The following is a 21228-nucleotide window of genomic DNA, read 5'->3' on the forward strand; positions in this document are numbered from 1 at the left end:
TTCTTGGAGCACTGTGTCATTGGAACCAAAAAGGCAAAGAAGGAAAGAGGAAGCAAAGGTCAAGCAGGGACAGGTAGGATCAAGTAGCTATAGTAGGCTTCATTACAGGTATCGACTTACATGTGTATTTTCGTTGCTAGATTTGGCATGCATGGGATTGCAAGTGTTTCTTTTCTACCATGGCATGGGTTTTGCCAGGTTGTTGTAACATTCTTGTTTTTGATAAGTTAGCTATTAGATGAAAAAATCAAAATGCCATACAAAAAATGATAAGTTAGGATATGGACCAAAAACAACTTGAAAAATAAAAATGTTAGGAATCATTATTTTACAGGTCCATATCAAATAAATTGATAGGATAGTTGCTCTAAAAAAGGAAAGCAAAATGAAAATGTTAGAGAAGCAATAAAATAAAAATATTTTCTTTAGAAAATAAAATTAAGGTTGCTGGCTAAAATGCAACTTTGAAAATGATCTTTTGATTAATCATACTTAAGTTCTTTAATTATGATTTAGTTGTTGTAATAAATCTTGATGACCTTGTAAAATAAGTCATATCATATACTTTTGTCGTATTGGTGGAAGCGACAAAACGACACATCGGGCGCCGATAACCAACGAGTACTTTTCAACGAATATCGTTCACTCTGCCCGGATCAACGGCGGAGGAAGCCTTTTGGACCCCCTTCAGTTGTTTCCCATTAACGTGAGGGGGGAGCGGGCGAAAAGCAGTTTTCATGGCTGTCGTTTTTTGTGATGTGGCACCTCCACAATGTTTCGGACCCCCAAGGCTCAAAACCACAAACCATTATGCCCCCCGAAATCCACTGTCGCTTTTCTTCCATCCGACCGTTGACTTCTTCCAGTGCCATATGCATCTGTTATCCTCCATCCATTCATGAACCTCCACGTCACCAATCCATTTTCACTCACTCATTCACCGCCCGCCATATTATAATGTCGTTTCCCATACGCTCCAAAGCCGTTGATGTGCCTAATTAACCGTTTAAACATTCGTTAAACATTAAATCACATCCTTCTAAAAATTGATTGCCTACGACTAAATTTAAAGTATCAATTGAACCCAATTGCACCTATAAATACTCCTTGGCTCCAACCTTTGCCAATTTTCGCTTTCATCCATAAACCAAAAGTACCATTTGTCACTCTGTGTGTATTTTCGTCACTATCATCCATTTTTTATTAAAACTGTTTTTGAATTTCCCCTGTAGCAGGATGGCTCCTAAAGAAAAAATACAGAAGACTACTGAAGAAGGGAACCCCTCCACAGTCTCACTTAATTTGGATCATATACCCCTTGTTGATTCCCTTTTCAAGATCAACGATTGTGAATGTGAATTCGATTTTTATGAATGTACATTCATGGTTAAAATTCAAATATGATGATAAAGAGGATCCCATTCACTTCTAGGAGACACTTCTGTCATTATATTCTTTTCCTAAGCCCCATCACTTCCCTGATTTAATCTCGTGGTGTCAGGCCAGCTATGATCCTGTGCAAAGAACAATGATGACTCAGGATGGAAAAATCTTGATCACCATTATTGCTTAGAGCATAAACCAAATGTTAATGATACCTCCATCCGGCTCCCTTAGCCATTTCTCACCTGCAGCTCTCATGGACCTTTACAATAAACTTACCTTCCCACAGAGAACCCTTATCTTTGAACTTTTCCTACCAGAAGATGCCGAATTACCTAAGAGAAATCCACCATATTCATCTTCGATGTTCCTTGAAGCTACTAGACACATTATCTCTCTATTATCATACCTCCTAGGTTTTGAAAATGACCAATTTGTTGATAAATCCATCCTTGGATTCTTTTCCATTTTTAGCAAAGAATATCAACATCCCTTCATGTATAATTATAGCCACTTTTTGGCTGATAATATACATGAACAATTTATGAATTTGACCACACAAGGAGTTTTTAGGTACAGTTCAGTCATAATCCATTTAATTTTGTTTTAACAGGGAGATCTATTGCCCATTCAGCTAAACATACAAGATGAGCCGGGAGTGAATCAATCAGTGATTCACTGGACAAAGTTAGTAAGAGCATAATCATCCAAATTTACATTCTCTCAATTCATTGATTCTTTTATACATCCAATTCTTCAACTACTAAACAACCAGCCAGAACCCAAAATTGGGGAAGAAATTAAAAAGGCATTGCACCTATCAGAGCAGACGAAGACTGGTGACTGGTACCTATACCAGAATTATACTGAGATTAGGATATATGGCAGTGAGTTGGATCCATACAAACTGCCTAAGTATGTGCCAATGAGAATATTCTCATTGGAATACATGAGGCAGATGATAAATATGGATAAAGTCCATTTTGTCTCAGGCAAGAAGAAATCACAGTTTAAACTTAAAGCCAAGGTAGGGAATTTCATTTGTAACACTAGGTCTACGGGTACAGAGGCAAACAGATTGTTAAAGAACATGAACCTCCAACCAAGCTTTACTTGGCCTTATGATCCTTTTGGAATCATTTAAGCTCTTAGAGTGCAGTTGAAGGCAACACCTTACAACGATACTCCCAAGCCAGAATTGGAAAAAATTATGAACCGGGAGCAATGGTCTAAAGGGACTCTCACAAAATTTGATGAATAGGTTATATCAACTCCACAGATAAAAGCTCCAGCTACTGAGAGTACTCAACATAAAAGAGCCAGAGAGGAAACTCAGTGAGCTACAGAACTAGGTAAAGAGTACTATATCTTACAAAATAAGTTGAAAATTGGACTATCAATGTCATCAGGAAGCAAGCCACCAAAATAATTGATCTTAGAGAATTGGAAGATGTTTCATCATTAGCGACCATTGATCCCAAGCCTCCTTCTACTTCTTCAACTCCTTCAACTGAAACTATGGAGATTATTCAGTCAACTGAGACCAGCTCAATAGGAGATACTAATATCTTCTCAACATTTTTGGAAATCAAACAAAAGAATGAAAGTCTTAAATCTCAAGTATACAGTCAGTTTTGGAAACAGACATCCACTTCTCAGCATAGACTTCTCTTTGCCTTTGACAGTGAAAGAGGAAGGATGCAAATGGCATTTTTGCAGGCTTAAATTCCATTTCCCAAATCCACAACAGACTATAAGAAGACCATCTTCTCATTTGATGTGAACCAGATACATCCAATTGATCAAATGGATTTGCATAGGCAATCAAGTGAGATGTTATTTTCAACAATGACTACAACTGCCATATCTCTTTCCAAGCTCAAAACTGCTTTGTCCAATGTACAGTCACAACTTAAAATTGAAAAGTTGTCATCCTTGTCTAAAGATAACAAATTAAAATCTTTAGAAGATATCATTATCAAGATTGGATATGATCCCCAGGATTGTAAATAAATTGAAGAAATACTGCAAAATAAAAATGTGGAGATTACAACCTTGAAGAAACAATTGAAATTGCCTTCAATTGAGGATCCACAAACCAAAGAAATGGCAAAAAATGAACAGCATAGGGAGGAGATGTTGAAACTCGTTATTGAGCAAAATATACAGATCAAGAAAATAGAGGAGCATATAGAATAACTTCTCAAGGAAAAAGAGGCAACACAACTTGCTGTGACCTCAGTGACAACAATTCCAATGACAGGTGCAGATGTAAGCTCATTTCCTACTGACATTGCTTCATCTTCAGCAACAGGTGAAACAACAAGGTTATCACAAGAGCTACAAACATAGAAACAACAAAATGAGAAGTTACTCCAGAAGTTCCAAACGCTGGAGTCACAAAAGGTAAAGAATGATACCTTGTATGTAGAGGAAATGCAAAAGTCACACAAATTAGAGCTCAAGGTTAAACAATTAGAGAGCAAGACTCTAATGGTAGACACATTGGCTCAAGCCAAAGAAGACATCTGGTTAGATATTAGCCACTCTATAACATAAGTATGGTCATCCATACAAGTCATTTTTGAGTTGTAAGAATTGATCGCTAAATACAGTGTAGAGATAGAGACCCAGAAGGCAACATTAGACACAAAACCCAAAGAAGCATCACGGATGATCAAGGTATTAAAATCTAAAACTAGGCAACAGTTACAAGAGATGAACATTCGAGATAGGGCAACTACTATTTTGGAAATGAAGAAAGTCCTAGTGAAGAAGAATATGTTAACTTAGCTGAAAAAATAAAATATGAAGCTTTGAACACTATAGTTAGAAGGTCCCATTCCAAATTCAGTATGTTGCATAAGAAAGGGTTACCAGAGATAGTGTAATCAAATGATTAGCTAGTAAAATTGTTGGTTTACTGTGAGAGACTATATACTATTGCAGCAGACAGTAGCCAATTTGCAGGGATAAAAAGAGATTACTGGCAAAGAGTTTTTGGAAGCCTTGAGCTCTGACCTCACCATCAAATATGAAGTTGGACACCTTTTTTCTCAATAAACCAAGTTTTGAGAGATATACCGAAGTTGATGAGATATTTAGAAGGATGGTAAATCTCGAGATACATGGTGAGAAAAGGTGGGATCAATTGTGTGAAACAATTGATTAACTTTTCATTCCAACAAGAAGACAACAACAACAGATTTTGAAGGAACAATCATCAACAACTTCCTATCTAATAGGGACACATCATGCAACCTTTTTTCTTTTCCTATCTTCTTTCAAGTTATTTTGTAATCAGTTTAGGATATTTTGTTTAAAACTTGTATAAATAACTCTCTTCTATGAGTTATTAAAGGTGGTACCTTTACATAAGCAATTTTGTAAAAGCATTGATGTACAAGCTGTTTCTAGATAACTAATAATAAAGCAAAGGATTCTGAATTTGGTGTCATACAATCTTGTTTTCTTCTGTAAGTTTTCGTTGTGTTTCAATTCATTATGTTTATTCTGCATATGCTTAAGTTTTACAGAGATATCAGGTGAGAATAAATGTGTTACAGTTATTCTTAAAATTCCTTCTAAAGTTATTATCATAAAGAGGCTGAGATATTGGACTGTCTATCTGAAATGCTCCCTCTAAATCATAAAATTGTCAGCATATTATGTAATTTTAAGAATAGTTTGTTTAACTTTTGAACATTGGACAAAGGTTTTCCGACTTATGATAATTTATCTTTCCGTCTGAAATCTAAATTAATCATATCTCCTTACTATTCTTTCTACACACCTTATAAATTCAAATCACTGCGTGAAGTTAAATAACAACCCCTTTATTATCTATTAGTACTATCTAAAAGAGTTAATACATCATTCTTACAATTTGTTCTATGTATTGGTCCTCCATAAAAACCAAAACCAAAACTCCCAAAACAAACATCTTAGATGCTCTCGCATGATCAATTGACCATTATCATCTCAGAGGAACAACATCAATCTGGCGCCGTTGTGAGGGATTCAAATTTGATTAGTTTTTCTAGGACAACGATATAAATACTATTCCTTTAAAGGTGACTAAAGGTCTAGATAGGTCAAAATTCTTCACCTGGCGACTCCACTGTGCCAAATTGGCACCTTTTAAGCACACTATATCTCATTTTGAACCTGACACAGTTAGTCCTCTATCAGATCCAGAAAAAATAGTAAGAAGGGCCAATTCTAAAAGAAAACTTCAACCATCTTCTTCTTCTTCAGCCTTGCAGTCTGAAGATATATTATCATTTGATCCCTATAGCAATATTCCATCCAATCTAGATTGGACACAATTATCACCTAGGGTTTCTGAACTTTTAGATAGGGGAGTTGATTTCAAATCAGCTTTCCTCATTCACTCACTTGAAACATGTCAAGAACCCCCACTACCATTAGGATCACCTAAATCTGAGTCTGACTTGGGTGTTCATTTACCTGAATACAAACCTACAGACTTCATATCCCCTACTACATATTCATTTCCTTCCACTTATGAACAACCTGAAGGGACCTTCTCTATATACTCAAATCCACTCTTTGAAACAAAAGAGGATATTCAGTCACAGGTCCAGAAGTTAGTTATTAAGACTCCCTTAAAGTCATATAGGAGATCTCCTCCTTCTTCATCTCCTCCTTCCTCACCTCCACATAGATATACACCTTCTTTATCACCATCTTCCTCTTTTTCTTCTTCAACATCTACACAAACATCTCACACACCATCTTCTACTATGGCATTCCAACCTATTGTATAGGCTAGATATGCAGCTTTAGTTTTACCTCAAAACCTCGATGCATTCCCTCCAGGATATTTAAAACATCTTCCTAGGTATAATGGAGAAACTGGTTCCTCAGCTGAGGACCATCTTCAAGCATTTTTAGATTTTGCAGATAATATGAGCATTGAGCAAGAAAATGTTTATATGAGGTTGTTTGTTCAATCTCTTGAGGGAAATGTGAGAACCTCGTTTAGGCAATTACCTGCAAATTCCATTAGGTCTTTGGAAGAGTTAACAAATATATTCAAAAACCAATGGGGTGTGAAGAAAGATGCTCTTTACATTTTGACTGAGTTTGAAGAACTTAAAAAGAAACTTTGGTGAACCTGTATTTGATTTTATTAAAAGATTCAACAAACTTTACCATAAGATGTCCCCTGATTGCAAACCCCTTGTAGCAGCAACCAAATATAGGTTTTCAAAAGCCTTTGAAGATGATTTTGCTGTAATGTTAAGATAAAGAACTTCAAGGACTCTTGAAGACATGTAAACTAATGCTATAGAGGTGGAAACAAATAGGGCTGCCTCAGCCACTTTAAAAGCTAAAGAGGAAAAAGCCCAAAGAAAGCTTAAATCTAGTCAAGAGGTCTCTACTTCTTCAAAGACTAAAATTGAAGATTCAAAAATTGATGAGATCACTTCATTTCTTAGAAACCTATCCAATAGAATTTCTGAGATTGAGACTCAACATAGAATAGTTCAACAGACAGTCACTCGACCTCAAAATCAAAATCAAGGTCAATACAAAAGAACTCCACAATTACAATTTCTTCAAAGACCTAGAAATGATCAACATGTCCCAACTCCTTTACTGATAGATGATCAACAACCTGATGACAATACCATGACTATCACTGAAGACATTAACAATATGGATAACTCTTCTGGTCAGGCCACTATTATTCCTCTTTCACAACATAAGCAAGTTCAAGAAGATCAAGAACCCTCACAAGTTTCCAAATACCATGCCTTCTCTAAATTCCTAATTGCAGAGTTGAACAAAAGATATGATCTTAGACCTAGACCTGGCCCTGGAAGACCTCCTAAAGAACCTCCAATAATTGAACCTCATACCAAAACTGTTGAAACTTAGACAACTACTATTTGACCATTAAATCAGTCAACTGATATAGCTGAAATTGAAAAAACTGTCTTAACTGCATTTATTGTTGAAAAAGAGTTAGAAAGAGTTAAGATCCCTATACCACTTTTAGAACTTTCAAAAAACCCTGGATATAAAAATCAAGTTTCCAAATGGATACAAAACACCTCTGTTGATGTTAAAAGTGATGTTATTCGAGATGAAAAACCAACAATTGTCTTTGGTCCTTGCTCAGATATGATAGATGAAATAGTACCCCCTTTCTATGTGACACTAAAGACAAATGTCTCCATGCTATACAACTGTATGCTTGATTCTGGAGCATCACACAATCTCATGCCAAAAACCATCATGGATCATTTAAATCTTGACAGAACTAGACCCTATCATGATTTGTACACCTTTGCTTCCAAAAGGGTACCTTGTCTAGGATTGATTAAGGATTTAGTAGTCACTCTTGCCCAAATCCCAGTAAAAAGCATAGTATTAGATATTTTTGTCACTGACATCACTCCCAAATTTGGAATGCTCCTTTCAAGGTCTTACTGTGCCAAATTATGGGGAACTCTTCAGATGGACATGTCTTATGCCACTATTCCAGTTTATGGGGGAGAACAACTTAGGTTGTATAGAGAGGTTAGATTTGTGCACACTATATGCAAAACATATCAACCAAAGAACCACCCCATCTATGTTATTGATTAAGATTTTGGCTATTTTCAACTCTCTTCGATTCAAATACATGAATATCAAGTAAAAATTGAAGATGTAATTGAAAAACCTATATCAAATCAAACTAATGTATGGAAGTTGTTCTTTGATGGTTCTTGTACAAATGTTGGAGCAGGGGTTGGGGTGGTGCTAATCTCACTAGAAAAGGAAAACATTACACAATCATGTAAACTTGATTTTGAAGTTTCAAATAATGTAGCATAATATTTGGATTTCCTTCTAGGACTACAGTTAGCCAAGAGTTTAAAGGTACACAACATGAGTGTTTTCACTGACTCAGAGCTCATTGTAAAACAAGTTATAAATCTTTTCCAAACAAAACATCCTAGGATTAGGTCTTATCAAAATGAGGTTTGGGATTCCATTGAAAATTTCTTTGATGCCTTCAACATAACTTATGTCCTTATAAATGAAAACATACATGCAGATTCTTTGGTTGTTTCTACAAGCTCATTTAAGATTCCTGATCAAACACAACTGTTATACCAAATCCAGGTTAAATACAGGCCATCTATACGAGATAACCAAAAGCATTGGCAGGTGTTTGAGGATGATGAACAACGAAAATCTTTTCTTCAACTTGTAGGTGAATTTTCTCTTCTGCAAATTGATGAAGACAATCTTGATATGGTCAATCCTCAAGCTCTTGATGATCTAGAATTAAATTCCAAGATTGCAGATCATGACATCATACAATTATCAAACAACTTCATTCCTAAAGGGTTAATTCCTTTAGAGAAATTATTTTATTGTAACGATGTCCTTCGAAAGCCTCCATCCATTTCTCCTTAAGATGACATAGAAGAAATCAATATTGGAACCCAAGAACAAGTGCAAAATATAAAAATCTCTACATCTTTAGCCCCAAAAGTTAAAAATGAATATCTTAACTTGCTTAAAAAATACATAGATATTTTTGCTTGGTCTTATGCTGATCTTAAAACTTATGATACATCCCTCATTGAACATAAGATCCCACTGAAAACTGAAGCTAAACCCTACCAGCAAAAACTCAGAAGAATTAATCCAGTTCTTCTACCAACTATTGAGAAAGAGCTTAAGAAAATGTTAGATGCACAGATTATTCTTCCACTAAGATATTCTAATTGGATTGCCAACCTAGTACCTGTCAGGAAAAAGAATGGTGAAATTAGGCTCTGTGTTGATTTTAGAAACTTAAATAAAACATCACTAAAGGATAAATATCCATTACCTAAGATGGATCAGTTACTTCAACAAGTTTATGGAGCTAACAGACTTTCTATGTTAGATGGTTTTTCTGGTTATAATCAGATTATGGTTGACAAAGAGGATAGGGAAAAGACTGCCTTCACAACACCTTGGGGTACTTTCATGTATGCAAGGATGCCTTTTGGTTTGACAAATGCAGGAGCTACATTCCAGAGAGCTATGGGTATAGCTTTTATAGGCCAGGTAAACAAATTTCTTGTTATTTATCTTGATGACCCTACAGTTTTTTATAATCTGATAAAAAACATTTAAAGCACTTGATGAAGGTTTTTGAAAGATGTAGGAAATTTGGAATATCATTGAATCCAAAGAAGTCTTTATTTGCTATCTCAGAAGGGAAATTGCTTGGCCATATAATTTCTAAAGATGGAGTAGTTATTGACCCAAGCAAAGTATCAGCCATTCAAACATTAACATTACCAAGAAATAAAAAGGAAGTTCGGGCTTTTCTTGGTAAAATCAACTTTTTAAGAAGATTCATACCCAATTATGCTGAAATGGTTAAATATATAACTAATATTCTTAAGAAGGTCATGAAGTTAAATGGATTGTCTCTTCCAGAGATGAATTTAATCAAATTAAGAAAGCTATTTCCAAAGCTCCAACCTTGGCTAGTCCTGATTATACCAAACCATTTAGTATATTTTCCTTTGCCTTGGAAACAACCCTTGTTGTTGTTTCATTACAAAAGAATGAAGATTCCCATGACCAACCTATAGCCTTTTTTAGCAAAGTCATGAGAGATGTTGAGCTCAAATATGACATAATTAAGAAGCAGGCTTATGGCCTAGTCCAATCCTTGAAATATTTTAGGATGTATGTTTTAATTCAACCATTATACCATATGTTCCCAACAATGATATTAAAATTGTTCTCACTCAACCAGATACTGATGGGAGGAGAGGTAGATGGATCACCCAAATTTTGGAGTATGATCTAACTATCAAAACCACAAAGCTAGTAAAAGGTCAAGGATTAGCTAAGCTCCTAGTTGAATCTAACTGTAAAGTGATAGGCATCAACTTTGTTTTGGAAATACCAGGGGAGAATCCACAAGAACCTTTTGTCTATGTAGAAGGGGAGAATCCACAAGAACCTTCGCAAAATTTGAATGAGAAGACTCCACAAGAACCTTCCCAACATCTTGAAGAAAAGAATCCACAAGAACCTTTACCTTCAGATCAGAGTATTTCTACACACATTGATGAGAAATTTCTTTTATCAGATTAGTATCAAGATATTGTCAATTTCTTGATCCATTTTGAATGTCCTGCATCATTCTCCAAAAGTCAATGTAAAACTCTCAAATTGAAAGCATCAAATACTGCATCATAAATGCAAATTTGTATTGGAAAGACCGACTCAATATCTTGTTATTATTTTTAACAAAATCATAGACTGAAGGGATCATTGATCAGTTTCATGTAGGATTTTGTGGAGGACATTATGCTCGGAGAGCAACAACATATAAGATATTAAGGGCAATATTGTATTGGCCAACGTTGTTCTTACAAGTAGGAGCAAAGGTCCGAAGTTGTGTCCCTTGTTAGATGTTTGCTGGTAAGCAAAAACTAGTAGCTCTTCCACTTATCCCAACAATAGTCTCAACACCTTTTCTCCAACGGGGATTATATTTTATTGGAGAGATTCATCCTACTTCAAGCAATTAGCATAGATGGATCCTCACCGCAACAGATTACTTTACTAATTGGGTGGAAGCAATTCCAGTAAGGATTGCTACTAATTCAGTAGTAATCAAATTCATTGAAGAGAACATTTTATCTAGGTTTGGTTGCCCAACCCAGATTGTTACTGACAATGCCACATCATTTTCCAGTGTTAAAATGATTGAGTTTTTCCAGAAATATCATATTTTATTACACCATTCAACTCCATATTATCCTCAAGGTAATGGTCTTGCAGAATCATCTAATAAAAGTCCGGTAAAGGTTATCAGAAAAACTTTAGCAGATCATAAAAAGAGCTGGGACACTCATCTAACATATGCAGTTTGGGAAAACAGGATTACTCCAAAGAGATTTACTGGAAAGTCTCATTTCCAATTAGTTTATGGGAAAGATGTAATTTTCCCTACCAACTTAGCCTTCCCTATTTTAAAGTTTCTGCAGGATTCAGGTGATGAACCTCATGATTTTTCAAGGAGGATAAATTAAATCATTGAACTAAATGAGAAGAGAGATGAAGTTCAATACAAATTGAAAAAATATCAAAATAAAATGAAGACCCCGTTTGACAAAAGAGCCAGGGAACGAGACTTCAAGGAAGGAGGCCTAGTTCTAAGATGGGATTCCAGAAGAGAAGACAAAGGTAAACATGGAAAGTTTGACAACCTATGGTTTGGACCTCTAGCTATTGCTGAAGTAAAAGGAAACAACACTTTTGTGTTACAAAATCTAGAGGGACAATATTCCACATATCCTGTTAATGGAAGATTCCTGAAGCACTACATTCAGTATTGAGAAGTTGGAGTAGATTTTGCACCATCATTGTAAAAAGTCTGATGTTATTTTACTTTTTCAACTGTTAGTTTGAACTTTTACAGCAAAGACTCCAAAGCTCGAGGAGAAGGCACATGGATTTGCAAGTTCTATGCATTCTACATGAGAAAGCAGTCCCCAGTTGGAGCTGATGTTGTAACATTCTTGTTTTTGATAAGTTAGCTATTAGATAAAAAAAAATCAAAATGCCATACAAAATATGATAAGTTAGGATATGGACCAAAAACAAATTGAAAAATAAAAATGTTAGGAATCATTATTATTACAGGTCCATATCAAATAAAATGATAAGATAGTTGCTCAAAAAAAGGAAGGCAAATGAAAATGTTAGGTAAGCAATAAAAGAAAAATATTTGCTTTAGAAAACAAAATTAAGGTTGCTAGCTCAAATGCACCTTTGAAAACGATATTTTGATTAATCATACTTAAGTTTTTTAATTATCATTTAGTTATTGTAATAAATTTTGATGACCTTGTAAAATAAGTCATATCATATACTTTTGTCATATTGGTGGAAGTGACAAAACAACACATCGGTCGCCGATAACCAACAGGAACTTTTCAATGAAGATCTTCACTCTACCTGAATCAACAACAGAGGGAGTCTTTCAGCCCCCCTTTGGCCGTTTCCCGATAACACGGGGGGGAGGGGGGGGGAGGGGTCCAAAAAGTAGTTTTCATGGCTGTCATTTTTTGCGACGTGGTGCCTCCACAATGTTTTGAACCCCCAAGGCTCAAAACCACAAACCATTACGCCCCCCCCCCAGAAATCCGCTACCGGTTTTCTTCCATTCGACTGTTGACTTCTTCCCGTGCCATATGCATCCATTATCCTTCGTCCATTCATGAACCTCCACTTCACCAATCCATTTTCACTCACCCATTCACTGCCCGCCATGTTATAACGTCGTTTCCCATATGCTCCAAAGCCGTTGATGTGCCTAATTAACTGTTTAAACATCCGTTAAACATTAAATCACATCCTTCTGAAAATTGATTGCCTACGATTAAATTTAAACTGTCAATTGAACCCAATGGAACCTATAAATACTCCTTGGCTCCAACCTTTGCCACTTTTCGCTTTCATCCATAAACTAAAAGTACCATTTGTCACTCTGTGTGTATTTTCGCCACTATCATCCATTTTTTATTAAAACAATTTCTGAATTTCCCCTGCAGCAGGATGGCTACTAAAGCAAAAATATAGAAGATTGTTGAAGAAGGGAACCCCTCCATAGTCTCACTTGATTTGGATCATATGCCCCTTGTCGATTCCCTTTTCAAGATCAACGACTGTGAATGTGAATTCAATTTTTATGAATTACATTCATGGTTAAAACTCAAATATGCTGATAAAGAGGATCCCATTCGCTTCTGGGAGACACTTCTGCCATTATATTCTTTTCCTAAGACCCATCACTTCCCTGATTTAATCTCTTGGTGTTAGGCCAGGTATGATCCTGTGCAAAGAACAATGATGACTCAGGATGGAAAAATCCTGATCACCATTACTACTCAGAGCATAAACCAAATGTTAATGATACCTCCATCTGACTCCCTTAGCCATTTCTCACCTGCAACTCTCATGGACCTTTACAATAAACTTACCTTCCCACAGAGAGCCCTTATCTTTGAACTTTTCCTACCAGAAGATGTCGAATTACCTAAGAGAAATCCACCATATTCATCTTCCATGTTCCCTGAAGCTACTAGACACATTATCTCTCTGTTATCATACCTCCTAGGTTATGAAAATGACTAATTTGTTGATGAATCCATCCTTGGATTCTTTTCCTTTTGTAGCAAAGAATATCAACCTGCCTTCATGTATAATTATAGCCGCTGTTTGGCTAATAATATATATGAACAGTTTATGAATTTAACCACACAAGGAGTTTTCAGGTATAGTTCAATCATAATCCATTTAATTTTGTTTCAACAGGGAGATCTATTTCCCATTCAACCGAACAAACAAGATGAGCAGGGAGTGAATCAATCAGTGATTCACTGGACAGAGTTAGTAAGAACATAAGCATCCAACTTTACATTCTCTCAGTTCATTCATTCTTTTATACATCTAGTTCTTCAACTACTCAACAACTAGCTAGAGCCCAAAATTGGAGAAGAAACTAAAAAGACATTGATTCGAATTGGATCCTTAAACATTTCCATGACTATTTCAAATTATGTTAGGCTTCAAAATCTTATGAATGACAGGCTTATCAGAGATGACCTCTGGACAATGGCAATTTGTGGCTAGCACGGAACAATGAGGACCCTCGGTTAAAGCGCGCTAACTGTTGGCCCATGGAGACCGTGCATGGACGCAAATTGGCAATCGGAAGCCCAGATCCAAAAATAGATGTAGTTTTTGATACGCGATTAGCGTAAATCTCTAATCGCGTATCGTGGGGCAAAACTCTCAGTGAAGGAAAGCCCCGAGTGCTCGGTCACGAGGAAAATAAGAAACGTGCGGAAATCGTTCGAAGGTGGGTCCCGCGCCCAAAACCGGCAAGATATCGCATGCACTTCGAGCGGTAAGTGGGTTTAGCCGAGTTTAGCACGATGCCACACACCGGGTGACACGCATCCAGCAGATGTGAGAGAAAACCGCTTACATCGTGTGAGTAACAGTCGAGCAACTTACCCGCACGATACAGACGAAGACCGTAGGGTCTGGAGGCTCCAGATCAACGGCGGAGAATCAATGATGGAAGACCAGATTTGACGGGGAAATAGACTGAGGTACATGAGATTTGAGGTCTGATATGACCGATGAGTTGGCAGAGGAATGGTTTCGTGGGCAATCTTGGAGCAACAGAAATAATGACTGTTCAAAGAGAACTGACACTCAGTTCGTGAGGAAACAAGTGGCCACTTCTATGTGAAGCGTTACAATGATGATGACGCAGAGCAGGGGAATTCCAGTGGACAGAGGCAGGAGATCCAAAGAGTCGGGAAGCAGAAACAAACATTCAGGGAGCAGATTGGCTTTAAGCCAAGAAGAGACAGAGAAAGCAAAAGAAGGAGGAGAAGCAATAAAAGAGAACAAAGAGAGGGAGAAGCAAAAACTTGCAGAGAACGGAGAATCCGAGCTGACCTGCAGAGCAAAGGCAGCATCGAGCAAACAGAGACAGAGAGAGTCCAAGAGTCTGTGAACTGCAGAGAAGGCTTGAGTGGTTCAAGCAACTCCTCTGTGTATACCTGTCAGGTATTGAGTACCAAATTGGACTCATACCATTGAGACCAGTTGAGGTCGAGAATCAGTAAGGGGAGTCTGTGTACTCTAGAGACTTGGGGAATCCAAGTACAGTCCTATTGATCACTATCTGTTAAGTGAGACTCAATTTGAGCTCATTGTTGTAAAACATTGCTTTTTAAGACACAATAGAAAAGGCCACCACTGAAGGTTGGACCAGGAGACGTAGCCCAGGAGGATTGGGTGAACTCCTTATTAAATTTTGTTGTGTTTATGTGTTTTGCTTATCGTGTTCTCTTACTGTCTTAGTGCCTGTGTATTTTGCAATTTTATCAATCCATTGCATAAGATAACATAGGCACACCCCATCACTTGAGTCTGTAATACCTTCATTAATTAACTGGGATCATTCACGAGTGATTTCAGATCAAGTGGTATCAGAGCTTCTAGGTTGTTTAAGGTTAGACAAGCTTGTGCTGGATTTTGTTGTTGAATGCTAACTAGATCAAAGCTTAAATTAGGAGAAGGAGAGTTGGTCGAAACTAACCCAGAAATTGGAAGAGTCTATCCTCAGAAGAAAATGTCAGAAGAAAGTCCCTTGGGACCAGATCCCCAATTTATAGATAGTTTCCTGGCCATGAGGTCCATGGTAGAGGAAATGTATAGGGACTTTAGGAAACATAAAGATGAAGATTCAACAAGCTCCAAACCAGATAAAGGGGAAGAAGAATCTCTCCTCCATGACCACTCAAAAGGCAAAGGGAAAGAAGAAAACTTTCTCATGCCTCCTAATAGCCCTGAACATAAAAAGAAGACATATTTGATTAAATTAGATGTTAAATTTGATTTACCAATATATGATGGAGAGTTGAATGCAGAGAAGTTGGATAATTGGTTCAGATAATTTGATGTTTATTGCAGAGTGAGAGTATTGACTCAGACAAGAGTAAGATTCAGCTGGCCAGCCTATGCCTCGGAGGCACTACCTTGGTATGGTGGGAAGGCAGGACACAAGTTGACATGAAGAAACATGGTAAGATTCTTTCTGTCTGGAGTGAATTTGTTTCTGCAATAAAAAATCAGTTCTATCCACTAGCTTACATGCAGCAAGCCATGATGAGCTGGAAAAATCTTCGTCAATTGAAAGGGAAAAGTGTACAAGGTTACACCCAAGAATTTAGGAAAAGAGCTTTGATTCTAGGAATTTCATTAGACTCACCTGAGACTCTGTTGAAGTACATAGGTGGTCTACACAGCTACATGAGGCACACTATCCTCATGTTTAATCCGACTAGTATAGATGAGGTATCTGTTCAAGCTACGCATCTAGAAGCTAGAGGAAAGAATGGGAACCCAGAAGTTGGAGGAGCATCCCAGCCCATTGCAAGCAAGAATAAGGAGAAAAGAAAACAAAAATGGAAAGAGAGGAAGGCCAACACTACGCATAGAAGCAAGTATTCATGCACTCACTGTAAGAAGGATGGGCATGATGATGAGCACTGTTGGATTCTGCATCCAGAGCTGAGACCTAAGAAGTTAAAGGGTAAGAAGAAAAAGATTGTTGCAGCTATTCAGAAAGATTTGGGGTCGGACTTGGGAGATGAAGCAACCATTGCAGCCACAGGTATAAAAGGTACAAATTCTGAAGCATCTACTAGTAATTCTGCACAATCTATTAATGACGAAGAAAATGAGAGAAAAAGACATGAGCTTTTCCATATTCGAGTTATTTCCAAGTATCAAAAGGTTGATACTTTTTTTGATAGTGGCTCACAAGTAAATTTAATTTCTGAAGAAATTGTAAATAAGTTGGGATTACTGACTACACCTCACAAGAAACCATACCCATTAGGTTGGTTAAGTGATAAAGCACAACTACAAGTGACTAGACAATGTAAACTTAAGTTTTCTTTTAGGTCAACATTTGTAGATGAGGTTGAGTTAGATATAGTTCCTTTGGATATATGTGGAATTGTTTTGGGAAGTCCCTACTTGTATGATAGAAAAGCTATTTTCTATAGAGCTGAGAACAAGTATCTACTCGTTAAAGATGGAATCGAATACTTTGTAAGAGCTCATAAGCTCAAGAATAATTATACTCTCATAAACTCAGGGCAGATGAAACGAACTATAAATTCATGCAAATAATTTTTACTGATGGTTGTAAAGGAAAAGAAACCTGATAAAACCAATGTATTTGAGGGCCATGATGCTAAACAACAAGTTGATTTAGAAAAAGTTGTTTCAGAATATGATATCTTGTTTCAAGAACCTAAAGGTCTGCCACCCAAAAAGGAAATAGTGCATGATATTAATTTGCAGCAAGATGCTCCATTGCCTAACATCGGAATGTACAGGTTGTCCGCTTTAGAGAATGCAAAAATCAAGAAGCAGGTGCAAGAGTTGCTCGAGAAGGGGTTCATCAGACCTAGCACATCACCATGTGGGTCTCCAATCGTTTTGGTGAGAAAGAAAGATGGCTCGTGGAGAATGTGCATTGATTACCGAGAACTAAATAAGATAACAATAAAAAATCGTTATCCCCTTCCTCGCATATATGATCTATTAGATCAATTGAAAGAAGCTGTTTATTTTTCCAAGTTAGACTTTCATAGTGGATATCATCAGGTCAGAGTTGCGGAACAAGATGCATGGAAGGCTGCTTTAAAAATAAAGCAGGGATTGTATGAGTGGCTAGTTATGCCTTTGGCTTAACTAATGCTCCTACTACTTTCATGAGAATAATGAATGATGTACTCAGACCTTTTCTTGATGATTTTGTTATTGTATATCTGGATGACATTCTTATATTTAGCAAAACGTGGGAAGAACATCCAAAGCATGTTAAGCAGACACTAGATGTTTTGAAAAGAGAAAAAATTTATGTTAAACTCTCAAAATGTGAATCTGGAAAAACATCTTTGAATTATTTGGGTCATATAGTAGGGGGTGGTGAATTGAAGATAGATCCCTCTAAGGTGACAGTCATTGTAAACTGGCCTAAACCCAAATCTGATACAGAAGTTAGAAGCTTCTTAGGAGTAGCACAATATTGGAGAAAGTTCATTTCTAACTTTTCCTTAATTGCAGCTCCCTTACATGCTTTAACAGGATTGAACAAGGTGTTTCAGTGGGGAGGCAAACAGTAGAAAGCCTTCGACACCTTGAAAGAAAAGATTAGTACAACACCAGTACTAGCACTGCTTGATCTTCAAAGACCATTTGAGATCCAAACGGATGCTAGTGACTATGCCATGGGAGCAGTGTTGATACAACACGGTAAACCCATATGTTATCATTCTGAGACATTTAATTTTGTAGTAGTTAACTATCCCACATACGATAAAGAATTGTATGCATTAGTACAAAGTGTGAAAAAGTGGAAACATTACTTAATGGGCAAAGAGGCAGTTATACATACTGATCATCAACCATTTCAATAAATTACACTCCCAAACTAGGTTGCAACAATCAAGACACTATAGATGGATGTGTTTTCTACAACAGTTTCATTTAGTCATCAGATATAAAAAGGGCATACACAATAAAGTTGCAGATATGTTATCTAGACCTATTATAAATGCATCCACTATACTTAAGCATAATTCAGTACTGCATGAGAGCTACATTGAACAATATGCTCAAGATATAGATTTTAAAGAAGTTATGCAACTTTAAGACAAGGAAAACGAGTAGAAGAATTGGATTATCACATTAAGGACCAACTCTTGCATCATTGTGGGAAGCTATGCATTCCACAAACTGAAAGAGTAAAGATAATTTGGGAAGCACACACTTCTCTAATATCAGGTCACTTTGGTGTAAGTAAAACGGTTGCACAGCTGCAAAGATTTTGTTATTGGCCAAAAATGAATGAGACAGTTTCTAGGTATGTAAGAGGGTGTACCATGTGTGTTAAAAGCAAGCCCAACAATAGAAAACTAGGTTTGTACACTCCACTGCCAGTTCTTTCTAATCCTTGGGAAAGTGTTTCCATGGACTTTGTTGGAGGACTGCCTAAATCTAAGAAAGGTCATGACTATTTATATGTTGTTGTGGATAGGTTAAGCAAAATGTGTATTTTGATACCTTATAATAAATAGATTACAGCTGACCAAACTGCAAAGTTGTTCTTTCAGCATGTCTGGGTTCATTTTGGATTACCCACTTCTATTATATCTAATCGAGATTCTCGATTTATTGGGAAGTTTTGGTCAAGTTTATGGGAGTTGATGGACACTAGGTTGAAGAAGAGCACATCATTTCATCCACAAACAGATGGTCAGACAGAAGTGGTCAACAGGACAGTGATCCAGTTGCTCAGAGGCCATTGCAACAAGCATCCCAAGCTTTGGGATGAGCACTTGTGTTATGTGCAGCATGCTTACAACCGTGCCAAGCACTCTTCTACTCAGAGATCTCCTTTTGAGACTTGTTTTGGTTTTATAACAAAGTCTCCCTTGGATTTTGTCTTTGGTAAAGACATAGCAGTTGATGGACGCAGTGATGTGGACAAGGCAACCAAGTTCATTGAAAAAATCCAAGAGATTCATCAGGCAGTACAGGAACAGCTGGAAAAGAGCCAAGCCAAATACAAGGCAAGGCATGACAAGCATCGAATGGGGTATAGTTTCCAAGTTGGTGATCAAGTCTGGTTGTATATCAGCAAGGACAGAATGCAAGGTGAAGGTAAAAGTCTAAAGCCAATAAGGTATGGACCTTTCAAGATACTTGAGAAAATTGGTGAGAATCCTTTTCGCCTTGATTTACCAGCTTACATGCACATCTACTCAGTCATTAATACAGATAGCTTGAGACCATTTGAACCTTCATTAATTGAAGATCCCGAAGAGCAGAGTCAATTGCCTTCTATTGATGATCTATTACCTGAATATCTCAATGAATTGCAGGAAGACACAGTTTTGGATAGGAAGGTGAGGACGACGCGTAGGGGAGATGTTGAGTACCTCAGGATTGGACTCAAGGGTTCAAAGCCAAGCAGTGAAAAATGGATAGAGATTGGACAAGTGAGACAGCTATACCCTCACTTAGTCAATGCTTGAAAACCAACTTTTGGTGGTCCAAAATCCTTTTTCAGTGGGAAGGCCGTGATCCAAATTGGATCCTTAAACATTTCCATGACTGCTTCAAATTATGTCAGGCTTCAAAATCTTATGAATGACGAGCTTATCAGAGATGATCTCTGGACAATGGCAATTTGTGGCTAGCACGGAACAATGAGGACCCTCGGTCAAAGCGCGTTGACAGTTGGCCCGTGGAGACCGCGCATGGACGCAAATTGGCAATAGAAAGCCCAGATCCAAAAACAGAGGCAGTTTCTGATACGCGATTAGTGCAGAGCACTAATCGGGTATTGTAGGGCACAGTTCTCAGTGAAGGAAAGCCCCGAGCGCTTGGTCACGAGGAAAACATGAAACCGTGTGGAAATCGTCAGAAGGTAGGTCTCGCGCCTAAAACCGGCAGGATATCACGTGCACTTCGAGCGGTAAGCGGATTTGGCCGAGTTTAGTGCGATGCCACACACCGGGTGACACGCGTCCATCAGATGTGAGAGAAAACTGCTTACATCGCGTGAGTAACAGTTGAGCAACTTACCCGCATGATATAGACGAAGACCGTAGGATCTGGAGGCTCCAGATCAACAACGGAGAATCAAACTGATGGAAGACCAGAATTAATGGGGAAATAGACTGAGGTACATGAGATTTGAGGTTCGACATGACCGATGAGTTGGCAGAGGAACAATTTCGCGGGAAATTTTGGAGCAACGGAAATAATGAATGTTGAAAGAGAACTGACACTCAGTTCGTGAGGAAATAGGTGGCCACCTCTTTGTGAAGCATTATAGTGATGATGACGCAAAGCAGGGGAATTCCAGTGGACAGAGACAGGAGATGCAGAGAGCCGAGAAGCAGAATCGAACAGTCAGGGAGAAGATTGGCTTTAAGCCATGAAGAGACAGAGGAAGGAGATCCAGAGAGCCGAGAAGCAGAAACGAACAGTCAGGGAGCAGATTGGCTTTAAGCCACGAAGAGACAGAGAAAGCAAAATAAGGAGGAGAAGCAGTAAAAGAGAACAAAGAGAGAGAGAAGCAAAAACTTGTAGAGAACAGAGAAGTCGAGCTCACCTGCAGAGCAAAGGCAGCATTGAGCAGACACAGACAGAGAGAGTTTGAGAGTTTGTGAACTCCAGAGAAGGCTTGAGTGG

Source organism: Pinus tabuliformis, chromosome 8, assembly GCF_031772625.1.
Source record: "Pinus tabuliformis cultivar Carrire ecotype Pingquan chromosome 8, CPIR1, whole genome shotgun sequence".
NCBI classification, from domain to species: Eukaryota; Viridiplantae; Streptophyta; class Pinopsida; order Pinales; family Pinaceae; genus Pinus; species Pinus tabuliformis.